At 33.1% G+C, this 23,969-nt stretch overlaps 1 protein-coding gene across 13 annotated transcripts in view; it reads left to right on the forward strand.

Moving 5' to 3' along the window:
• Positions 1-23,969, forward strand: part of raskol (Ras GTPase-activating protein raskol) — a 200,992-nt gene that overhangs the window by 118,205 nt on the left and 58,818 nt on the right. The window contains exon 1 of one of the 13 annotated variants that reach the window (XM_073079025.1): positions 6,910-7,165. The exons of the other annotated variants lie outside the window; for them this stretch is intronic. The gene's annotated coding sequence lies outside the window, so the exon portion shown is untranslated. Of the gene's footprint in view, positions 1-6,909; positions 7,166-23,969 lie in introns of those variants that run through there. 13 annotated transcript variants of the gene reach the window in all.

The following is a 23,969-nucleotide window of genomic DNA, read 5'->3' on the forward strand; positions in this document are numbered from 1 at the left end:
TTGATACTCTGACGTAGATAGGCGACAGGGTGGCTGGCTTTGAGCAACATCAGGGTTTAAATGCATGTAAAAGATATGACGTCGAATCGCACGTTGTCACGTCACGACACGACACGATTTCGTGTTGTGAAAATATATGATGCGCATTATGAAAAAATACGAGACAACGTCATGTCTCGGAAGTGGTGATGCAATTTGCGTTAATTTTAGAAAAATAATTTTGAGGAAAGGAAGGACAAAGAAAACTCAGAATTGTAACGCTAATTTCTTATGATGCACTTCGTAAATTTTAATCATACGACATCGCGGTACGACGTCGCGATGTGTCGTGAAACGACGTCGTACGTAATGGTTTTACCCCTTAGGGGTTCACACCGTGGGACTTTTTTCTTACATTCATTAAAGATACCTAATAATAATAGGAAAGAGTACGTTTATTCTATACATAGTCCAGCTTGTAAAATGCGGATCGGCAGACATCAAACACCTTCGAGAATTTAGAGAGTTTGACTAGAAGTTTAAAGGGATTTTAAAAAACTTTCACATATGCAATTTATCTATAATGTACTGTTAAAACGTATGATAATTAATATGTAATAATAAAAGTAATAGATGTTTTAATTTTAATATCTCTCCTCGGTTTTGCATGATCGGAAATTCATATCATTGGGCTGTTACTGCTGCATAGCGTGCATTTCAGTGCGTAATGGGTTTTTCTACTGGGGAACGTTTTAATTTAATATTCTGTTTGTGGTTGGTTCCCTTAAATGATTGATTCTGCGCGGTAGATTCCGTACAAAATTAAAATTAGGTTGTAGTACATTTTATGTGCTATTACGCATTATGAGAATGTAAAATTTTGACAAACTATTAAATATTAAATCGTTGAACTAGTCAACGTTTAACATGTTGCCATATAAATAAAAAAATGTTAAGGGTGAACCCTTATCACTTAGGGGTATGAAAAATAGATAGTAGCCGATTCTCATACCTACTGAAAATGCATATAAAATTTGGTGAAAATCGGTAAAGCCGTATCAGAGGAGTACGGTAACTAACATTGCGACACGAGAATTTTATTTATAGACATTCATTTTTTTAAAGTTCGGTTTTTAAAAACATAGCCTTAACGACGTTGTTATATTATCCTCGTAAGGATTTATGAGTATGCTATCATAAATTCTTATGACATTGTAAAATACCGAAACATATAATTTTATTCAGTAGCAGTATGTATATAACAATAACTTAAAGTTGATGATGATTAAAAAACGAATCGATAGCAATTAAGAAACGTTATACTTTTAATTAATGCGTGTCAAAATTATATTCTAGCAGAATATATTTTAAATAAAGATCTTGCCTTTACCATTTTTAAACGACTTCAAAAAAGGAGTTTCTGTATCCCTGATTTGTATGTATTTCGACCGTCATGTAAGTACGTTGTATGTCTGTCCGCGATTTTCTCAAAAAATACTTACTGATCAAATGCATTCTAATATTTCTTTATTTTTACAAAAAGGTACAAACTTAATATGATATCTATAAATTAGCCTAATAGTCGTTTTGATTCATGTATATTTATATATAATTTTATTATAAACTGTTTCTTAACCTAAACATTGTTTTTTGTTACAGGTAAGTCCAGTTTAAAGTATTCGAGGTTTGCAAAAAAACAAACGGTAAGTGAGTGTGCTAAAAACGAACGTTTGACCACGTTCGTTCCGCTCTGTAAAACAAAAGCTCAGTGTCGGTCGTGTACTAGAAAATAATGTTAGTAGATAGTATTTTAGACAACTCGGAGATACGTATCGCAACACGTTTTTTCCGCTTTTTACTTCGCTGCGGTAAATTCGCATTAACTGAATTAGATTGTCTAAATTAAATTACGTATATGAGGATTTAAGTATTCTAAAAGATGAGAAGTCAGTTTTTTATCTTAATGGGAAATTATAATTAACATATCTCATTTGAATACATAAGTTCAGAATGAATAATTGCTGAGTTATTATTATTGAGTAAAGGTTACATGTATAGAAAGAACACTTAGTTAAGTATATTTATATTACCAACAATTTAATAAAGCTTAAAAATATTGGATGTTTTTTTATGAAAATAAAAACGTACATAATTTAATTAAACATTTATACTTCACAAAGTGTTATATGACCTTTTTTTGTTTGTGGAACGCTATGCTGCGTGTACTTATTGTTCTATTGTATATTCAAGCTAATTTGACAACAATCAAGAAAATAATTTGTAAAATAACGAAAATAGCGAAAAAATATGCGGTAATCCTTATCTTAAGCCGTACTGTCCAACAAGCGGACCGGATGCCGGCGTTAATGTGATGCTGTGAATACATGCACCGTTACAACGTTGCATCCGTATCTAGGGTTGTTCAATTCAAGAATTATTCATTATTATTCAACAATAATTATTCATAATAATATCAACCTTATTAATTCGAGCTTGCAGTGCACTTGATGTTAAGTTGGCAGTACTGTATATGGACATTTCCAATCAACTCCAAATTGAAATTGGAGTTTTACCTAATGCCGTGTACCTTTGAGAAATAAATTAAAATGGAACTATTAGTGACGATGGTCACCTTAGTAAATATTTAAATAACATTATAATTTATTACTGTACTATGGTACTAACCACCATATGAAATCGCGCTCAAACTGTCCCATCTATCTATATATATAAAATCAATTGCTGTTCGTTAATCCCGCTAAAACTCGAGAACGGCTGGACCAATTTGGCTAATTTTAGTTTAGAATAATTTGTGGAAGTCCAAGGAAGGTTTAAAAGGTGAGTAAATATGAAATATATTTCATAAATAGATTCTGACGCGGTACAAAGTTTGCCGCGTCAGCTAGTAAAGAATAAAAAAATTAATTGGTATATTTTAACCACTAAAACACAAAAGTAGTAAAGTTATTTAGATCAAAATAGCAGTGGAATAGAAATTGATTAATAATACTACCATTGTTTACCATATTCGAGTATATACGAGACATACAAGGAACTAACGTATGCATATTATACATGTAACGTCATACTTAAAAGTGACGCTCTGATACGTTAAAAACAGTTATTGAATTATATTAGCATTAAAATGACGGCTTACTGACCTTAAAAAAACATTTATGTTATATGAGTTTTTAAAGTTGATCTGTTTTTAATTAATTTTTGATGCCAAATATTAATTCTCGGCGGACAAATATTTAAGCGATGGATTAATATAAGTAAGTTCTACCTAATTTACAATTGTAAGTGTTTCGAGTTTCGAGGACCTGTATGACCTTGCCCTTACTTCAACTCTTGATCTATTGCACCATTACTAGAAGGAGGAACTCCCATCCAAATTCATAAGTGCTTTTTAAATCGGTCATGCATTAGACATTCCGTAACGTAATGTAGGTGACGGAACGTAATCCTTATTACTAAGTATGTACGTATTTATAATAAAAATTGGCTCTACGTTGAGGTATGTTTCTTACGAAATTCTATGTCACTTACCTAGTCCGAGGTTACGAGTAAAAAATAATTTTCAAATGCTATTTCTACGGTATTTATGAAAACGAATTTCAAACAGAAATCTGGCAACCCTCCGCTAGTTGATTCGTACGCGTGAACGTTCTGTTTGTTTATGAAGTTATTTTGACTTCACGCCTTCATCGTTCTCAGAAAGATTTTGAGTCGGTCGATACTGATTCTCGTTCTGATTGTCTCATCAAATTGGTACCATTAACATCTAACATCATATATATCTGATATAATTTTAAATAAAATTTAAATATGTGTAAGTATTTCATTACTATTTATGATTCAAAGAAAAATTATCGCAATGTCTAACTGTAAAATGTTATGAAGACAATTAAAATATTGAAAGCTTCGCAATGTTGCTTTTATGCCAGTATCAATTTATTGGAGGTGCGTAACGAATTAATTACGTACGTATTAATAAATATTTCATCATTTAAATTGTGTAAAAATTTAAGATCAGGATATTTTGATAGTCTTGTTTTATTTGATTATATTATTCTGGATTTCCATGAATGATAAATGGTGACAGCGAATTAAATTACCTACAAGTTATTTGCTGAATTATTTATTGTCATTTTTTTATTTAAAGTTACTTGTGTCAAATATATAAATTTATTTTATAAACGATATTGTTCTCAAAATTGCATAGATATATTCACGTTGCTTTTCCAAATGGACGCTGAAAAATTGACGCAGTTTGTTTTGTTTATGTTAGATTTCATCCATTTATTCCGGTTTCAAATTTTATCGCACCTGCAATAAATCGAACATAGCGCTCGTTTGTTGCAACATTGCTTTTGATTTGGCCTGAATCTGGTAGTTTTGTGCCAAAACCACGAATCCAGTGGCATTGTAGATGTGCCATTTCAGGCAAACTGGAACAGGAGGGGTTGTTTCATAATGCTCGAATGTGGGCTGTTTTTGCGCAATACGGCAATGGGCTCCTCTTCATTGGGACGACACGACACGGCAGCGATACTGACAGAAAGTCTGTCAGTTTTGTGCCGACCATAGACAGAAATCTAAATAGAAAACATGTAACTATCACCGTCTGTATAAACCCAAGCGTGACTGACTTTTTCTATAGTCACATGGATCCTTTAGTGAGTCTCTGTCCGAGCAAAACCGATTGAAAGTAGAGGCGACCTGCGATAAATTAATCGAAAAATCAATTTCAAAAATAGAAATAACGAACAAACAAACTGTACGATTTGTTATATGTAAATGAATATATCTATAACAGCTACTTGCGACGCCTATTGATATATTATGTCTGTGCCATCGGCGCCGTGCCGTGTCGTGTCGTGTCGTCCGCATAAAGAAGAACCCAATGTGTCAACCGATACGCCAGCGGTAAGACAACATGACAGTTTCTGTTGCCTCTACCAGTAAGTCTACCCACACATAAATGGAGTACGGAGTTTCTTCAACTTTTCCTTTATGTCTTCCCCGGTATTAGAGTCACCGTATGTGCCGACATAGGTTATCTATACGTAAATATATGGCATTAAAACCTTTTAATTGCAACGTGGGTCGAATTACATTATTTATAAGGCCTAATAAGGTATCTTAAATAAATGGCTCCTGATATCCACGGACTTTCTCCTCATGTATCTAACTAACTAACTTTTAATTATAAAGGAAAGATCGTAACCCAATTTCCCATTCATAGGATAATATAAGTTGGATAACCATGTAAGCAGACAAGGGTTAATAAAACTTGTTTTGACTAATGCTTGATATATATTCTATTATTGAATTCCTTAAGGATTTAAGTTCCTCTTTTGCTCAAGGAAATTCCCAACGGCTCAAGTCGGGAAACTTTGCATGACTGACATGATGACCGGCATTGTGTCATTACGCTACGCGTGTCAGTACTACAATTTAATTATCTCCGTCTGATCTTCATCTCCCTTTCTTTAGCTTGACTACGGTGATGTTAATTATAGCTTTGTTTGCTCTGTTCTTCCGGCGATGCCGCAATAAATCTCCGCGATGTAAACATGCTTTCCACATCTCACACTTTCATTAATTCGTTTCGTATCCGCGACTCCGTTCGGTTCGGATTTAATCCGCTTTTGGAGCATTGATGATGGATGTACGAAATGTTTCGTGTTCAGAGCCAATAAATATAGCACTTGAATAATAAACTTCAGGGCTTTTTCCTTGTTATAAATATAATTACTAACGTAAATAATTTATATTTTACCTTAACTTATAATTATTAAAGTATAATCATCATAAATGAGGCCATTGACATGATTATCTTAGTTATTGACTCACACAATTTAATTCTCAATATACACATTGTTCTAGACTTCTGTAATTTTCTTTGACACTGAATTGTACCACGAAAATTGAATTGGGTTATACACAAAAAATGTAAATGAACAAAGTTTAAGCAATTTTTGCGCCTACCATTTTTTTGCCTTGGCATAGTTTGTGCATGAATCGGAAATAATTAATTCACAAATCGAATCGATTGCCACAATAAGTAAACTACCATCTTAAATTATGCAAGTTTGTTTTATTTGCCAACTTTTAATAATAGTGTATTAGAATCGTCAGGCAGTGATAGCAGGTCTCCTGAGGGAACAAATGGGTTGCGATGATAATCCAATTTCTCTATCTAAATATGTCAAAAGTGTCATAACCATTTTATTTTATTACAAACAGACGGAGAGACGAAAATAAAACGTGTTCTTCTAAAATTGCTTTAGTAAAATCTCAGTTCAACTCATTCTATTTATTTGTGTAGATTTCGATATAGTAATGATAATGTTATGTTGTATGTAAACAAGGAAAGAGAAAAGCATTGTCAATTTATCGTACGCGTGTGCCCTCGTTTCATTACTTTATTCGTATCGCCGTCAGTTATTTATTCAAGTGAATTCGCATTACTAATTGTAGCTATCGTTTTTTGTAACATTCGTATGTCTTAATTGCTATGATTAAGGGTGCTGTAGCTGAAACAACGCAATGGCGGTGTTTTCGCAGCGATTTCGTTATGACAGGCCAATTATATGTTTGCTATTGAGTAACGAAAACATTCATCACTTTGTCTACTATGTTCACCTCACTAGCGAACTTTAATTAGGTATATTTAATTTTATGTTTAATTTTATTTTACACTTATATCGAAACGCATAAAAATAACAAACAAATGCATCTTCTAGCAATAATATTGCTCAATGTAGGTTGTACAACTCCGTCAGCGACGATAACTCCGAAGCGGCCGATATGATAGTACTTATCTTGTACGTGCCCGTTTTTTCTATAAAAGCGTTGTGGCGTGGTACGGTGGTGGGTGCACCGGGCCGCGCGCGCCATTTGTAAACAGTTGCTACGGACCCGCGTTCCTTGCGCGTCGTACGTACTGACGAGTCCTGACGCTCTGACGCTTCGTTAGTGCGACTGTATGACACTCAGTCATTACGAGCACTCACAATGTGCAGGAACTCTGCGGTTTGCTCCTAGTGAAATGTTTATTGTGCGTGGGGATCTGTGATTTTGTTTTGTTTTGTTCAGTGTTCTAAACTTTTGTGATTGACCAGTGACCATTACTGTCGGTTTTTGATAGTGACAACTATTGTTAAATTAAACAAGAAAGGTTTGATTTAATTTTATTTATTTAATTAACTTATTTGAACTTGATTTTAAGATATCAAAAAATAGAAGTAAAACAAATACGCAATAAGAACGAACCTACGTAAAATTAATAATATTTTCTTCTTATAAACTGACTTGTAAACTTAGTGTTGACATTTGCGTTTTAAGGTTACTAACTGACAGTGAACCACAGCCTCATGTTGCGTTAATAAATTAATAATAACGTGTATTGATTAGATCCAGTGGCCTTAGCATCACAATTTCACACGTCGCCGAACCGCTCTGTGCAAGAGAGTCCTAAATATAGCCGTTCACAGTACGCGTGGCGACCACCCTCACATATTATGACATACTCTCACAACATCACAATATTAGTATTCGATTAATTAATTCTACTCCTGTGTCTACTCCCTTGTTTGATAAGACAAAGAAGTGCAGTGTCAGAGGGCGCCATCTTCATTATACGATTATTTAGCAGTTTAAGTTAGCGTAGAATTACTCATTAGTCTTAAATTAGGCTAGATTGTAATTAATATAAAGAACCGTACTACTCCCTTGGTACTTTATACATACAAAAAAAATCTGATTCTCTTTAATTATTGTGAAGGAGTAATGTCCTAGTTTTCTGTGTCCATGCCGACTATGTATTTTCCACCAATTCCTTTGTTGACAATAAAATTATAGTTACTGAATTCCTCCGTATTAGCATTGTTTTCTTGTTAGATTTTTTGTTTCCACTTAATATATTACAATCGCTAGATAATCGTTAACCGACTTCATTCTTTCGCCAATTTTCTTAACACGGTAAATTTAAATGGTATTTAAAGTAAAGTTTGAAGTTATAAACGAGAATTACGAGAATGGTGGTTTCACTTTTGAAAGTGGCCCGGCAGCTGCGGTGCTAAACATTCAACGTTAACTACCAATAACGTATGAACAAAATGGTTGGCACTTAATAATTAAAAACCTTTCTCATTATCCTCTCCGCAAAGGTGCACCGCGAATTTTAAAAGTACCTACGCGCTATTATTATGCGTTTCAAAAGTAACCCGGCATAACAGTCTCGGCACTTCGTGGTTCAATTGCACTCAATAAAACGACTTAGATACGCACGAAAGGATCCATATTAAAAGCAATATCACCGTGAATTCCACTATAATTTGTTGATTTCTCACAATAGATGTTAACCGCAGTGTTACCTACAAGTGGACCGCATAAGTAAGTTATTTCAGGATCTTACGACTCTGAACGTAAGAGTAATGTTCTTGAGTGTATAATGACTGCGGTAACCTACAAAATGTATTTATATAAGCGTCCGTAACATAAGCCTGAAGGTACTTTCAACTTCGTATTGTTTGTGATGTATTTTAAGTAGCAAACTGGTTTGCAGTCACCTGATGTCACTGCCGCCTATGGACATATCTTCAACTCCGAAAAGAACCGGAGTTATATAAAATAACTAGCTGACCCGGCAAACATTGTGTTGCCATATAAATAAAAAAATGTTAAGGGTGAACATTCCTTATCACTTAGTGGTATGAAAAATAGATAGTAGCCGATTATCAGACCTACTGAATATGCGTATAAAATTTGGTGAAAATCGGTAAAGCCGTTTCGAAGGAGTACGGTAACTAACATCGTGACACGAGAAATGTATATACCTATATAAGATAAGACGCCAAAGATTAAGTTGTTTTAGTTGGATTGTTTGAATCAGAATAGCAACTGCTATAAAGCAGAAATAGGTTTGATGGCTGTAGCGGCCGAATCAGGTCTTGGCACCGTAGTGGATGAACTACAGATTCATTACCGCAACACCTATTTCTGCATTTTAGAATAACAGTATAAACCACTGCTCAGTTTAGTTCGAAGATTGTTCTAAGGCACTCATTTTTAAATTCTTTATTGCCATTAGAAATTAAAACGTCCCATAAGTGCGATCAATACGTTTTTTACGCCGTGATCACTATCCATATAACTGGGTCTATATATGGGCAATGAGAAATTAAAAACCTTTATCGATAGTACCCGTTACATAATAAATGTATCAAATCCGCAACAATGTCAGTCTAAAATCACATATAACCTCATATAGGATAACACTCCATTCCTATTCAGATTGATTACAAACCACAGTCAGGTGGACTGCATTCTTATTTGTTATTGAGTTTCATAAAAAAATCATAATTATACACCTGTTTCTTAACATAGTTGCAATTTACCCAACCTATCGAATTCCATTTTGTAAAATTCGCCGCATCTGTCGCGCCGGGTGGTTAAAAATCCTGATGCACATGTTGCCGTGCATCTTGCAGCCCGCATCCCGCTACCTGCCCCACAAAGCATTGTTACCCTGTTCCCTGTAGGTACCGACACTACAATGGAGACCTGCTTACCCCGCTTTGTTCTATGAATAATAAAAAACACTGTTCTGCTTTCAAGTAGGCACCATTATTGCTACACTCGAGTCGAGGAATGTTAAGTTTGAGCGTGTTAGTGCACAGTTTACGGGCCCCGTCGTTTCGTATAAAATGTTTGAGTTCGTGTTTTAAACTTTGAGCCCGTCTCGGTACTTACCTCACTCGGGAATGTCACACGGTTCAGCAATTAAATATTTAATTCGTTTATGTCGTTTTAACTTCACTTAATAGCTACACGGCGATAAAAAATTCTGAACCATTTTAAACTCAAGCGCTTTTAAAAATATAAGTAACTTAATGTAGATGTGTTACTAATAATGAGCCTGTAACATGTCGTCTCATCAGAATACCTTTTAACACTAGTGATTGGAATTTATGATAAACGTAAACAGTGTAATAAACCAATGGTTTATCGTCGTGTAGCGTTTTGTTAAACAGACCACGTCCCCAACACCGTGCATCATTCGCTGAATGCCAACTGAATTCGATTTCGGTCGTTACACACGCCCTGGTATTTTCATCGTTAACAGAGAAATATGCCGTAAAAGTACATTCTACTTCCTTATTGTCTTGTAGAAAAACAAATCATATTTCACGCTTCTGAACGTTAAAGATAAAAGCAGTTTTCCAACGAGTGAAGTCATTATTTCTTCTAGCGTTAGCTTGCATTTCTCGGGAAATTTTGAACGAATAAACGATGTACATTTTATGAAACGTGTTGGAAAAACTATTATAAAATTTTTATTCAACTGATTATGTTAGCACAGCTTAAGTTTATAATAAACGATTTTTAATTAAAATTAATTATTCATATTTAAAAAAAAAAAAATTTTTTTTATCTTAATGCTGCAATACCTCAACTTTTATATGAAATATAATATTTTTTTTCGTTTTTATAATATAGGGCAGACGAGCATACAGTCCACCTGATGGTAAGTGGCTACTGCCACCCATGGACATCTGTAATCAACCCCAGATAGGATTAGATATTCCTACCCAGGTCGGCCACAGATGCGCCGCTAACCCTGAGGACTAAGCTGCAACGCCTCGGAAAAGTATGTCTCTCTTACCACACCCTTCAAAACAGAACACAGCAGCGCCTAACACTGCTGTTATTAGGCAAAAATAGGTATTGCGGTGGTGCCGCCGGAGTCGAACCACTTACTTATTTCTGTTACTGTTACCCGACTGCACTATAAAAGCTAAAGTAGAATTTCCAAAAACGGTGAAATAGGCGTTTTATTATTTTTATCCAGAAAGCCAAATACATAGATTCATAGAAGGTATCTGCTTCAAAATCAAAAGATGTTCAAGCAATATTATCCTATTTTATCCTCGTAGTGCTCATTTACGCTATCTAAATGACCTATGAGTAAAATTTCGAGCACTCTAAAGTTCAACGGTTTTCCTTTGCGTTGATCTTTATCACAGCAGCAGCCAGACAGTCATCTCAATGTGTTTTATAGATGTATATATTATATAATGTATGTGTAATATATTTTAAGTTTCTTTATTTTGATATCCTACTCGATAGATTTGGTTTACTTTTTTTAGAACGTGTTACAATTTCGCAAGAACAATCCACCATTTACGCTCCATAAAATATATAACTTCTGTAATTCAAAGTTCCGTTCATTATTTTACCTCGTAATGGATAGAATTTCATTATTTTTATCCAATAAGCCAAATACAACATTTCATAGTGTTTGCTTCAAAATTGACGATTGTTTAAATGAACTTTTAACCCTTATTTTACCCTCTACGAGGTTAATTTTTCGGATGGGGATAAATAGGTGTGTCCTTGTTCCTATCCAGAAAGCTAAATACTAAATTTTATAGTAGTTGCTTCAAAATTAAAGGATTTCAAAAAAACAGTTTTTTCCCTATTTTACCCTCTTAGGGGCGGAATTTCCAAAAAAAAATTCTTAGTATTTATTTACGCTATATAGCATAAATAAATACTAAGAATTTTTTTTGGAAATGTGCAAAATTTCAGAACTCTTAAGTTGAGCGGTTTTGGCTGTACGTTGATTTCTGAAAAATGAAAAAGTCATTTAATTAGTCAGTCAGCCATCTTGCTGTTTTATATATATACAAATATATTTTTATAATCTACGTTTAATTTACTTTCATTTGATACCCCACTCGATATGTTCGGTTAACTTTTTTTTTGAAATGTGTTACTATTTCGCGCCAAAAAATCGCCCTTTTGATTTTTTTTTCTAACACCTATCTAAGGACACTCGGGTCATTGAGATGAATATAATGACACATTAACTGTCGAAATTTATCCAGCCGTTTGTAAGATCGGATCAAATAAAGAAAGACAAACATACAAGATACGCGCGAAAAACATAACCCTTCCTTGGCAGTCGGGTAAAAAAGAACACAAATGTATATGTGTAACAATTCCTTTAGCATGGTGGATTGATCAGTGATCCTTTATGTGCTTTGAAAACAAATGGTGCTGTGTTGTAATCTGATACTGTATTTAATTTGAATGATATCAACGCAAATTACATAGGTCCCTTAATCGTTCTTGCTTAGTTTTTTTGGAGACACCAGTGCTAAGAGCATTATCGCTTACGAAATATTAATACAAATATTAGGTTATACTACATACACACACATAAAAAACTACACGGCAGGACTCCTCGTATGTTTGAAAAGTCGACATATAAATCGCGTTAGCTTGGCGAGAGATAAATGCTTATCGCCGTAGTCCCTGAGGTGACGATAACGCGTCGTGAGAACTAGTGTTACGGGTAATCGGGACTTTTGGGTAATGGGGATAAACTGTAATATTTTTATAGTTAAGTCGCTTTTGTATCGAGTACGGCGTGTGTAAGAGGTTAAGCTTTGTTGTTGTGCTTAGAAAAAATTCAACGAAAACGTATGGCTATGTTTCTGCCGTTGTATTATTCAGTAACATCTACTATAAGGATTAATTTAATCATTACCTACTGAATTCAAAGGAATTATTACTAATCATTATAAACTATGTATTACAAAATATGTCTGTTGAATTGTTAAGAAGCAAAATGTTTTTTGGATGTTTACAAAATTAAATAATATTTTTAATGCCAATGGTAACTCATTTTCTTAAGAATTTTAAGATTGAGGAGAAAATATATTTTGTTAAAGAAATAGTCTTAATTATTTTTATCATTTCCTTGAAGGATTCGCTTCAGCTGTATTTAGGTTTAACGACAAAGACAGCTTAAACGGTTATGTTTTTTATGTCTCGAAAAAATATAATTGAATTCACAGTTAAAAACTCCAGTCCAGTAAAAACATTAACAATGTTACGTGACAACAATAGCACTGCCGACAAAATATAACCTGAAAAGGATTTTACTTTAAATTGAAACTTAATACGTATCAAAAAGGCGGGCCTCTATACTCAACCTCCAGTGGCTTTATTCCCTCATTTTGTTTTTCACCTAATTAAACTGTAAGGTGAGACTAATTAAACAAGGTTCACCAGCAGTCGGCCATGTTGATACGAGACTCGACCTCACACCGTGATGAGTTACGACCCCTATTTAGATTACTAAAGGTGGTTTATGACAATTTCATGTATATATTAAAAATCCTGAATACCTATATGAATAATGTCCTCAGGAGGTGGTGCATTTATGATTGCAAAGAGATTACAAAATTACGAATGTCTCTAGGCTGAAGTGATGCTGTTTGATTCAAGTTTTGTTACGTCAATTGGTAGATGTAATTACTTTACATACAATACCTAATAACTTTAAAAACTGCAAATGCATTTTGAAATATTTACCTGGTAGTTGCTCAAATTAAACGTCATAATTATATAGTACGTTTACATTATACTCGTTAGTTATCATATGCTCTCCATATAATACACACATGCGCCTCACATAGAGGCACATACAGAATGTTTATAACGTAATAAACCTCGTTCGAACCCAGTATTATATGTACATGTTATTCAAAACTGTTGCTGATAAAAGGGGGAAATAAAAATTGACTTTATAAATAAGGGCAGGTGTGAGAACATACTTTAGCCACAGTAGAGTAATACGCAATAAGTTCTTCCAGCTGTGTTTACTATAGAAATGAGTATACTAATATGAAAGTTCGCTGTGTGAAAATTTTTCGACAGTCCAATGACATTAGGTAATACATCTATGCGACAGGAACTTGTCAACTTCTTAATGGAAAGTAAGTTATCATTTATTTCCAAGTCAAAGATTTCGAATTCGAAGTATCTTTGATTTGAGTCGGGTTTTCGGGATGGAAAGTCGAAATCGGTAACTACTGAACTGTCTCTGTTCTTTGTCTGTATTGGACTGTTACTGTACTTTGTTCATATTGACAGTGTATCCACGGTTGACGAATTTGCGCACTTCTGTCGATACATTCGATACCCTCGTTGGTGACGCGGTCATTCCCCCAAGTTCCGGTGTGCATGCTCGCCGGAAATGACGTTCGATTTGGATTTTGTTGACTCTGAGGTTGTATTACATGTAATGGTCACACTTTGTGGTTTTGTTATTATTAAAATTCCTGTATTTAAATGAGGCCAGGACAGGTGCAAACGTAACATGCTTAAATTAACTGCTGTAGTTATAAACAAAAGTACATTGCTTTTTAAACTAGTTATTTAATCTAGTTTGGTACTTGTCATATTAAAATACCTACGAAGGGAATACATAGGGAAATTAAAGGCGGTTTCCATAATAATAATATATAATTATTACTATGAATGTATTTGTATTATAATCGGTGTAATAGCTTTAAGCTACCAGCTGACCTTCAGGTCTAAATACACGTAAGATTAACGGTTCAAATGAATGAGGATTTCCTGTTTTTTTGTCTCCTTTAATCAATCAACGTCGTGGAAAAGTCACAAGAAACGACGGTATGGTGTAATAGAATGTCTATACATTTTCATATCTTTTAGAAAATACCTCATAAACTAATAAATCAAAAATATATGAATATATAGCACATGAAGTATAGGTACTTAATAATATAGATAGTAGGAGTAATAACTGGATATTTTTTACTTAGCCTAGGTCGGTTCAAGTCAACTAGAAGTTTTAATCCCAAATTAGCTCAAAACAAGCACGGAATTAACCGGTTTAATTTTATTTATTTGTGTGATTGATTTGAATGATTTGAGTTAAAAATACGATAATTGATGTTGAATAATGTTTGTTTTTTTTTCTTAGGGATAAATTGGAAAATTTCTAGAGTGTTGTCGCATTTGTTCAGTTACATTGTTTCGTAAAAGTGCAATATTTTTTGTGCGTGCGTGTTGAATGATAAACCGAGTACCTACAAAGCATGTAACTACCCGCGTCACTGTGACAACGCCAGATTATACGCCGATTTATTCACTTATCTGTTGACGATTACACAAGACGAAGACATTAATTATATTCTTTAGCCAATTAGCTATTGAATGAGTGACTGTTATGACACTGTAATTTATGGTCTTAATCAGCTGACACGTCGCATTTCACTGCGTTGGAAGATCTATGTATAATTCTCGTTAGATAAGAGAAAGTGTTATTATAACCTGAACGGGTTTCGCACTATAACATTAAAAGTGATAGTGTTTTAAAAATTGTTTATTCTATCATCTTCGTTTTTGATTATCCGATTCAATTACATACGAACAAAACGCCAGCGGTTATGAAGAGATAAAGGAACCATTTGATTTTGCAGTATTTTACCAACCTGATTGGGACTGATTTCTTGTGTTTACCCGACAGTGAAAGGTCATGTTTTGCGTATGTAGGATATGTATGTTTTCTACTTTAACATGCCTTGCAGTTAACGTTGGATTTGTCTAAATTATGGAAATAACATCGGCTATATTTTTAAGTAGTCGAGTTTTTTATTTTTATAATACCTTGCATGTACGTGGTTCATAGTTATGGCTATATACTCGTTGTACTTTGAATTTGAACTATTTGTCTAGCCTCGTTCTAAAGGGTAATGGGATTGAGTAAGACAATTGCGTAGTGAAGTCGTGTTTTACCTTTTACTAATTTCGTACACGATTAGATTCGATCATGTCATTTGGATTCAAGATGATTAAAGATTACATTTCATTTTTACCCAATACCATTTCGGCAAAGATATTAAAGTACCTAAGTAAGTACCTTTTGACAATTTTAATGGGCAAAATATTGAGTATTAATGCCGAGCGTAAATCAATAAATTATTTTATTGACTTACGCAATTATAATATAATATTAATGTAATATTATAATTTGTATTATGCAAATTATAATATTTGAAAGCGTGCAAAATTAAATTGTACATCTAACCTGATAATTAACAATGGTTACATAAAATTATTTAACTCATTTTACATATGTAGGCCTTCGTTAAAAGTTAATAGCATACACAATAAGCGACCGGTAAGTGTGTAAACACATTTATGAGCAAGGAGTTGAGCTTTCTGACGCTTACGCAATTTGAAAGAGCTTTCTCTTTCCATATAAAGCTGCGAAGCTTGGCGCCAGTGCGTGGTCGGACATAAGTTGCATGTGTAAAACTTAAGGTTCGTCAGGTTTTGCCCTTACGATATAATTGTCTTTGTTTCGTGTATATGTAGTCTTATTACATTTCAATATTGCACGTACGTGTACTTTTATAACTTGTTTGTTATCTTTTTGCATTTTATGTAAGTAACCGGTACACACGTCTATCAGATTGTATCTTAAATAATTACTCTAGCTCATGAACGTCTGACAATCACAAATACGAAAGTAATTCTATTAAAATAATATTTGGAAACGGTGCGTGTTCTAGCTACGTTATACCCCGACTGCACTGAAACACATTTAATGTAATATTTACAAGCACTCGTCAAGTGTCATAATGCATGGCGCGTGTACTTCCGCATTCGGCGTGTTTGTAGAGGCTTCCCTAATAACTCGCACAAATAATTTTGCCGTCATTAAAATATTATGTGGCAACATCACACGAATGAAATCCCTCCAGTGTGATTTTGTTTTGTAGTTATACGGCATCGGAGAATTACGAGGCTGAAGGCGCTTTACGACTGCAACGGACGACCTGCTGGTCTAGTTTACTGCTTCAAGAGAAACTAACCATTAGGGAAGTGTATAATTCTAGGAAGGTTTCTTTATTGTAACGGAATAGCTCGGAGTCTGTACATCACTACGTTGTATACGGAGTTACAGTTAAATCAAAGTGATTTATGTTCTTTGGAGATACATTTTGCGTTAAACATTTCCTGATTATTACATTTTATAATTTTATATTAATTAATGTTTCAATGTGGTAAACGTAATACCACTTTATACCCAATTTTGGAATCCATAGATAACCAAAAACATAAACAATCGATAGATAGGACTGCTATTTTATTTTACCTGTGATCCCGTAGCTTTTGAAACGAATTTGGAACGTCTGATATGAATAGATCTATATCTGTAACGAATAATCCTGCTAAAGCAGACGTAAGGTTTCTATAATTTCTTGGACAATTCAAATAAAATTTAAAATGGAATGAATGGAATGATTAACTCCCACATGATCTTGTCGTCTCGAGTGACATGTCACGTGTTGTGTAGGCGGTGATAAAGAGTTTAATCTTATTACGTTACCGCGAGCTTAACCATAATATATCTGGTTGCTTTTGTAATATATACTAATTAATTAGTTGCTGGTACTGGTTAGTTAGTAAATTAAAATAATGCAGTATGTGACGACAACTACATACAGTTGGTAAAAGTATTGTTAAAATAATTAAAACATTATTTATAATTCCTATAAATACACGATATGTAATTTTAGAGATATATTACACTAATTAGTCATATATGTAATATTCCATACATTTTTATAATTATAGGCATCGGAACATTTATTGTAATATATGTACAAGCATATGCATATTTCTATAAATTGCGATTACTTGGAAATTACAGTTACTTAGAAGACAATGTAAATTATAAGTACCAATAGACGTTTTCCTTATTTCTCAAACTTATCATGTAGTCATGTCGACGCAAGTATAGTAATTACATAATCATAAGATAAAAGCTGGTATATGCGATTCACGACAGTAGTGCATCCTTGTGAATAATGCAGGGATTTCAATGACTAATCGAATTAAACATTCAGATACAAAACATACGACGTATTCCTTATAACGGATAGTTCCTGGTAAATCATTTGTATCTTTATTCATTGAAGTGATGCTATAGAGCTTAGACTTATTGTATAGACGGTCTCTACTATAGTCGTGAAAGTTTTCTATAGTATCAAAGTAAGACATTTATATGCGAGTAGAGACGTTTAAAAGTAAAATATCTGCTAATGAAATCCTACAAAAAATTAAATGTATCCCTAATGATTTGCCGTCACACATCAATTTGTTAAAATCTGAAATCTTTAATTGAAACAATAATTGGCAATAAAATTTTAAAAAAGAGATTTTGACGAGACCAAAAATAAATAATCAAAGAAAAGATATCTTGAATGGAGAGTCACAGAAGTTTAACCTCCTGAGTGCTAAATAGGAATATACCAGTTAAATATTCCATCAGTACCTTGTGGTTACCGTAACATACGTTATACACATAACGGCAAATATTCATTCCTATTAGCATACATTTAATGTATATTGAACATGGTTTCAACACTTACGGCACTAACGACGCTTGTTAGCTGGTGTTAAGGCCATTGTAATCTCATCACGACATGTTATCAAGCTAACACCTGTAATGTGCTTGATCGTGGCAAACGGTGGCCAATATCATACATGTAAATCGATAACGAGTCATCCGAGTCGTGCCGTTGCTGGCGTGTGTCCAACAGTACCCTTACAGCTATACAGTTTAGATAGAAGCTAGTAAACCCATATTTGACGGAAGGGGCGAATTCTGCGACGCGCCGGTAAACGGTCTCCATAAACTGTACCCTTACCATGAGTTTTTACGTTTTGACAAATATAACTATTTTGATATTTGTTTACGTATTGGCCTATACAATTTCCAAGGTCTGATATAACCCGCTAGGGGCGTTGATTGGAAATTGTATGAGAATTTAGTGAAATAAAATTTATTTACAGATTTAATTTCGCTACATTCAAGTATCTTAGAGATAAATATATATTTTTTTCTTTGTGTAGTTTTAAAAATTTGGCCCTACTAACCTTCAAACTATTCTTCAAATTTGGCAACCCTAACAGGGAGTGCCATATGCCGCGCTACAGGACCCGCCCTAGTTCGAAATCTGTCCCAGTTAAACTATAAACAAAGTATTTTGTTCCGTCTTATAAAAATAGGGGCATTAATAATTCGCGGAAACTCGTTTAATAGTTTTATGTGTCCTAATTTACTAATGTAGGTTTTTAGGCTGGCAATTTACGTTTATGTCATTATTTTTATTTACTTGTTAATCATTTTACTATCATAACATCCCATAAAGTAAAACCCTGAACTAGAATGGTAACAAAAACTAATACTTCAGTACCTACTATAAAGCATCCTGAGGGGATACTTACAATTCGAATGTTCCGGATTCTATGCAGGCAAAAAAAGCTTAACGCTGAAAAAAAAGCAATTATATATATTGCTACATACTCGTATATGTAAACGTTCTTAATCTAAGTTGTTATCTGTTTTCCCTACACGATACGGAATCTGCCATCTGCTAATTGTCCCACAGATAATAAATGTCACATAACGTCACGTAACGCTCTCGATCACTTCTAATTAATTAAGAAACATTACATTTAGTTTATGGCTATACTGATTAACTAAATGTTATTGCTATACTATTTTAAGTCATTGACACTTTATTGAGAGTAATAAAAATATATGCAGTAGCAATTTATATAATGGATCGACATCTATAGAAATTATTTTATAAAACACTTTTGAAATGCCAATGATAGAAGCTTGTATCAAAAAGTAGGGTATTTTAGTTTACATTTTTGGATATTTTTAGGTCTTTAAATTCGAAATTTTCAGAACTTCTCTATTCACTATATTTGACCTCGTTTTCGTTCATATTTTACGTGTGAATGATTTCGAATAGAATGAGTTAGTAACGTTTATGAAAAGAATTTTAAGCTCTGTTAACATTATGTTAAAGAAAATATATTGTAACTGTGTAGGCAAACAAACTCTTAATGCTACTTGTGAATTCAGTCGCACCATGATTTTTAAAAATACATGTATTACGAGTATGTTGTATACTTTATACATTTGGAAAGTACTGGCCATACTTATTTATTTATTTATCAAAAAAAATATATAATGTTACGAACATAGATAAAGAATTTCATAGTGAAAATATTATTACTCTGTGATAACGTATTTAAAGACTGACAATTGAAAATGTAAAATAGTCATAATAAGTGTTATTTGAAATAGTTTTACGAAGATTATTCAAGTTATTTTATAGGCACTCATTAAGATAATCAGGTAATTACTTTTAGTGTGATAATTAAATGTGAGAATACATAATTACGTATCTTTAAATGGTATTTTAGCTGAATGTTATTAGTGAAAATTATAATGCTATTCGAGTTCGAGCGATTTGCATGAATTGCTCATCTGTGAAATGTTTAAAGCGCAATACAAGACTTTCCTGATCGCAGCTACTAGTGGATATACTCATATTATTATGTAAATATTACTATTAATATGGAAATGTGTATATTATAGCATAACATAGTGTAGTAACGTAAGCAATATGACGATTTAAAGTCGAGTGTAAGAGAATCGATTATTATGAACAAGCATTTATTTCAATAACAGTTTATAAGTTTCATGTAGTATTTTTAAGCTAATGTGGAGAGTAATGTATTTCGTATGTATGTGTATCATTGTTTGGCACACCCTACAGACCAAACTGTATAACGGATTTTAATAAGTGAGGTGTCATGGAATTTGTTTTTGGGAGTAACATAGGCTACATTATTTCCCATTTCAATTAATTATTTTTCAAGTCGATTTTTTGACTTATAATACTTATAAAATAAATAATATTAAATTGTTGTTAAGGAAAGTCAGATGATTTAATAAGGTTACTTTACAAGACGATGTTTCAATAGAAGTTAGTATATCCAAATTCAGAGAATGGTCCCTAAACTATATCCAAAACTCCAAGTTCACTTGTAATGATAGTGGTAGTCAATGATAGTAACACCACATTTGAATGTAGTTCTAAGTAAGTGTCGAATATTCATATCACGTCAGTACTTCCGCTCCTGTACTAGTTTTAAACAAATATATAGGCGTGATGTCATTATGAATGGTTCTAAGTATGTCAGCAGGGTACCCTTGTCAATGTGTGTTTGTATATGTTTAAATAGTAAGTTCTACTTGTAAGCACTGTTACACGAAATATTTGTATCACGGTTAAAGTCGATATTACATAAATAGATCTTATATATAAAATTCTCGTGTCACAATGTTAGTTACCGTACTCTGAAACGGCTTTACCAATTTTCACCAAATTTTATATGCATGTTCAGTAGGTCTGAGAATCGGCTACTATATATTATTCATACCCGTAAGTGATAAGGATTGTTCACCCTAAACATTTTTTATATATGGCAACAAAACGTTTGCTGGGTTTGCTAGTAACATTATATAGTACGATAACTCTGAACTTGGTTGTATACTAGTGTTCAGATATTTTGTAATCTGAATATACCAATGATCCCAAGAAGTACTCGTAATGAGTACCAGAGTGAGTCATCCATAGCGGCTTTGAATAGCCAAAGCCACTTCTATTTCTGCCATATAATTGCGATGTAAAATCGTCCTATTTGGGTTTAGAGGTGTTGTAAGACGGACGTGAAGTGTTCTAACTTAGTTTTCAGGACCAGTTACGCATCTGTCTTCTGTAAAGCTTTGGGTAATTTATATACGTCCATGTTCACATATCATAAGTTTGACTACATGACCTGTCTATGTTCAGCGATAGTGGTATTACAACGATAGATAGACCGCATGATCCTAAGAGGCCTCTATTATATAAAACACATGTTTGTAAGTTATGGACGTAATTATTACATAAAACACATGTTTCTTTTAGTACACATGTTTTTAGTAAGTGATGGCCGTATTTTAAATCTTGTTGCTTATTATAATGAACAGTTTCAGATTCAATTCTGTTAGATAACTGTGCTATGTACCTACTCGTAATGTTGTAGCGTTGTAGCGGACTGCGTGCTTAATCTCCATTGAACCTATGTAAGGTGACACACTGAACTCGAGTAATGTACGGACATTACTTACCTTTTAAAATGCTGTGACATTTGTTGTTACTTGATTGTAGTATATGTTTTTGTAAATGTCATTTTATTAAGCGTATTAAAGGGACCAATTAACGTATGTGATTCAGAATTCTAAGAAACTTACTTTTTCATTGCTTAAAATGTTTTCTACAATTTTAATTAATAATACGACTTAAATTACACTGTAAGTTTGATTATTCAACTGCATAATTAAGATTAAGTATTTGTTATTGTTTCGTGTTACTATATTTCTATCAAGTAGCCAGAACTGACATGATCATTTGTCAAACTCCTTGTCACACGTATGCGATCAGTTTCACTTGTTTCATGACCGACGATCACATGTAGGTATGTATTCAGTACGTAGTTTGTTTATGGACTACGGACACACGCAGTGCGCCTGCGCATTCTATTGGCACACTTCTCCAACGAAAGTTCGTTATTCATTCCACTTTTTGCGCTTTCCTCACTACTAAGTATCGACTTCATTGGTCCACTGATCCATTAAACTGATTGATTCGGCTATTAACGTGACGTACGCAATCGCTCACCTACATTTAAGTTTTAAACATTAATCCACGCGTTTTATGGGATTCTTTCACGTGATGCTATAAAGATGGTTCGTTAATTAAAAAGAAACTAAAAGTGTATTAAAACAGTAACGGGATCTAATTTTATGGTAATGTTTCGTTGTTGAAGTACATATGTAGCGGTAATAGTATTAGATTATTTGCAACTTATGGAATAGTTTTCCTGGTAACATCCATAATCTATGTCTTTTGAAAGTGCTTATGAACATAACTATCAGTTGGACTGCGGTGGAGATTTTAAGATTATATGTATAGTCTATTCCAAGAATTGGTATATGATAAACATTGATTTATATAATAAATTACAAATTAGAAAAGCTTATTATATTAGCGAGGTTGCAGAAATTACAGAGGTTTACATAACTGCAAAAAGTAAAATAATGCATTCATATAATAATTTGCATATCTCATTCGTCTGCACGTAATAACTTAAATTTAAAATTATTTATTTATTATATAAAATTATAAATGTACCGTTTTCATTGATGTGCACTATACCTTTAAAATTAACTGCGCATTACGAAGATTAGAATTGAAAGTGCCCGCATCTACTTGGAGCAAGTGCGTGCAATATGAGGCTTGCTCACTTCCATCCAAGCAAACATGTAGATAACGCAGTTTCCACCACACATACTTTGAATACTCGTATATATTATGTAAACTTTGTCATTATAAAAAATAATAAAAGAAATTTCGTAAGTCGTTAAAATATCATTCCTGTTATTATGCTTTCTTTCGTATTGTAAGATGTATTGGAGTATGAATTTTCGTCACACATCATGATTCTGTATTGTGGATAATAATAGTCTTTAACAACCATTTGAACGTAAGAGGTAATTAACATTTATTTCTATGAACTAGATCGATTGTTCTTTTTGCAAAGGATTGTCGGAATCCAAATAAGGACAAACTATTTTGTCTGTAGCTCTATAATAAATTATATTACATATCTAATTGTACCTAAATGTGTTAATTAATTAATTCATTAATTTGTTTTAACGGTACTATAATTTGATAACAGTATTTGTTAGTGAATGTTTGTTGTGGCAATTAACCTCCAGTTTTGATACAATTTTGATGTAAATGTTTGTAGGAAAACGGAGATTTAAATTATGACTATGACCTCATTATAAACTATTAGTCAAAATATTGTTGGAACATTTGACTTTATAAGTCATCGTTTATTGTAGGGTTATCAATATCAATTTATAGCAGTTTCATTGAAAACCAGAAATATATCGTTCGGTATATTACTTATTCTCCTTATTTTCTTGTTTGTAGTTTTTCTTCTTTGAATGGTATTCGTATAAAATAAATCATTTACGTTACTTACTTTCCCATTGTGGAAATTGGAAAAGTATGTCTTCTTTCAACGAAAAATGAAAAGAAAATACATCATATATGTAAATATTTATGTTGCAATTTAATAGGAATATTTCTAAAGTATAACAAATTATTCAGACAAATGAAAAATCCAAAAAAAGCCGTCGTTTTTGGGTTCACTCTTGGCACAGTAGCTAC

The sequence above is a fragment of the Epargyreus clarus genome, unplaced genomic scaffold (assembly GCF_041222505.1).
Source record: "Epargyreus clarus isolate Ecla_fem2 unplaced genomic scaffold, WU_Ecla_fem_2.2 ptg000014l, whole genome shotgun sequence".
NCBI lineage: Eukaryota > Metazoa > Arthropoda > Insecta > Lepidoptera > Hesperiidae > Epargyreus > Epargyreus clarus.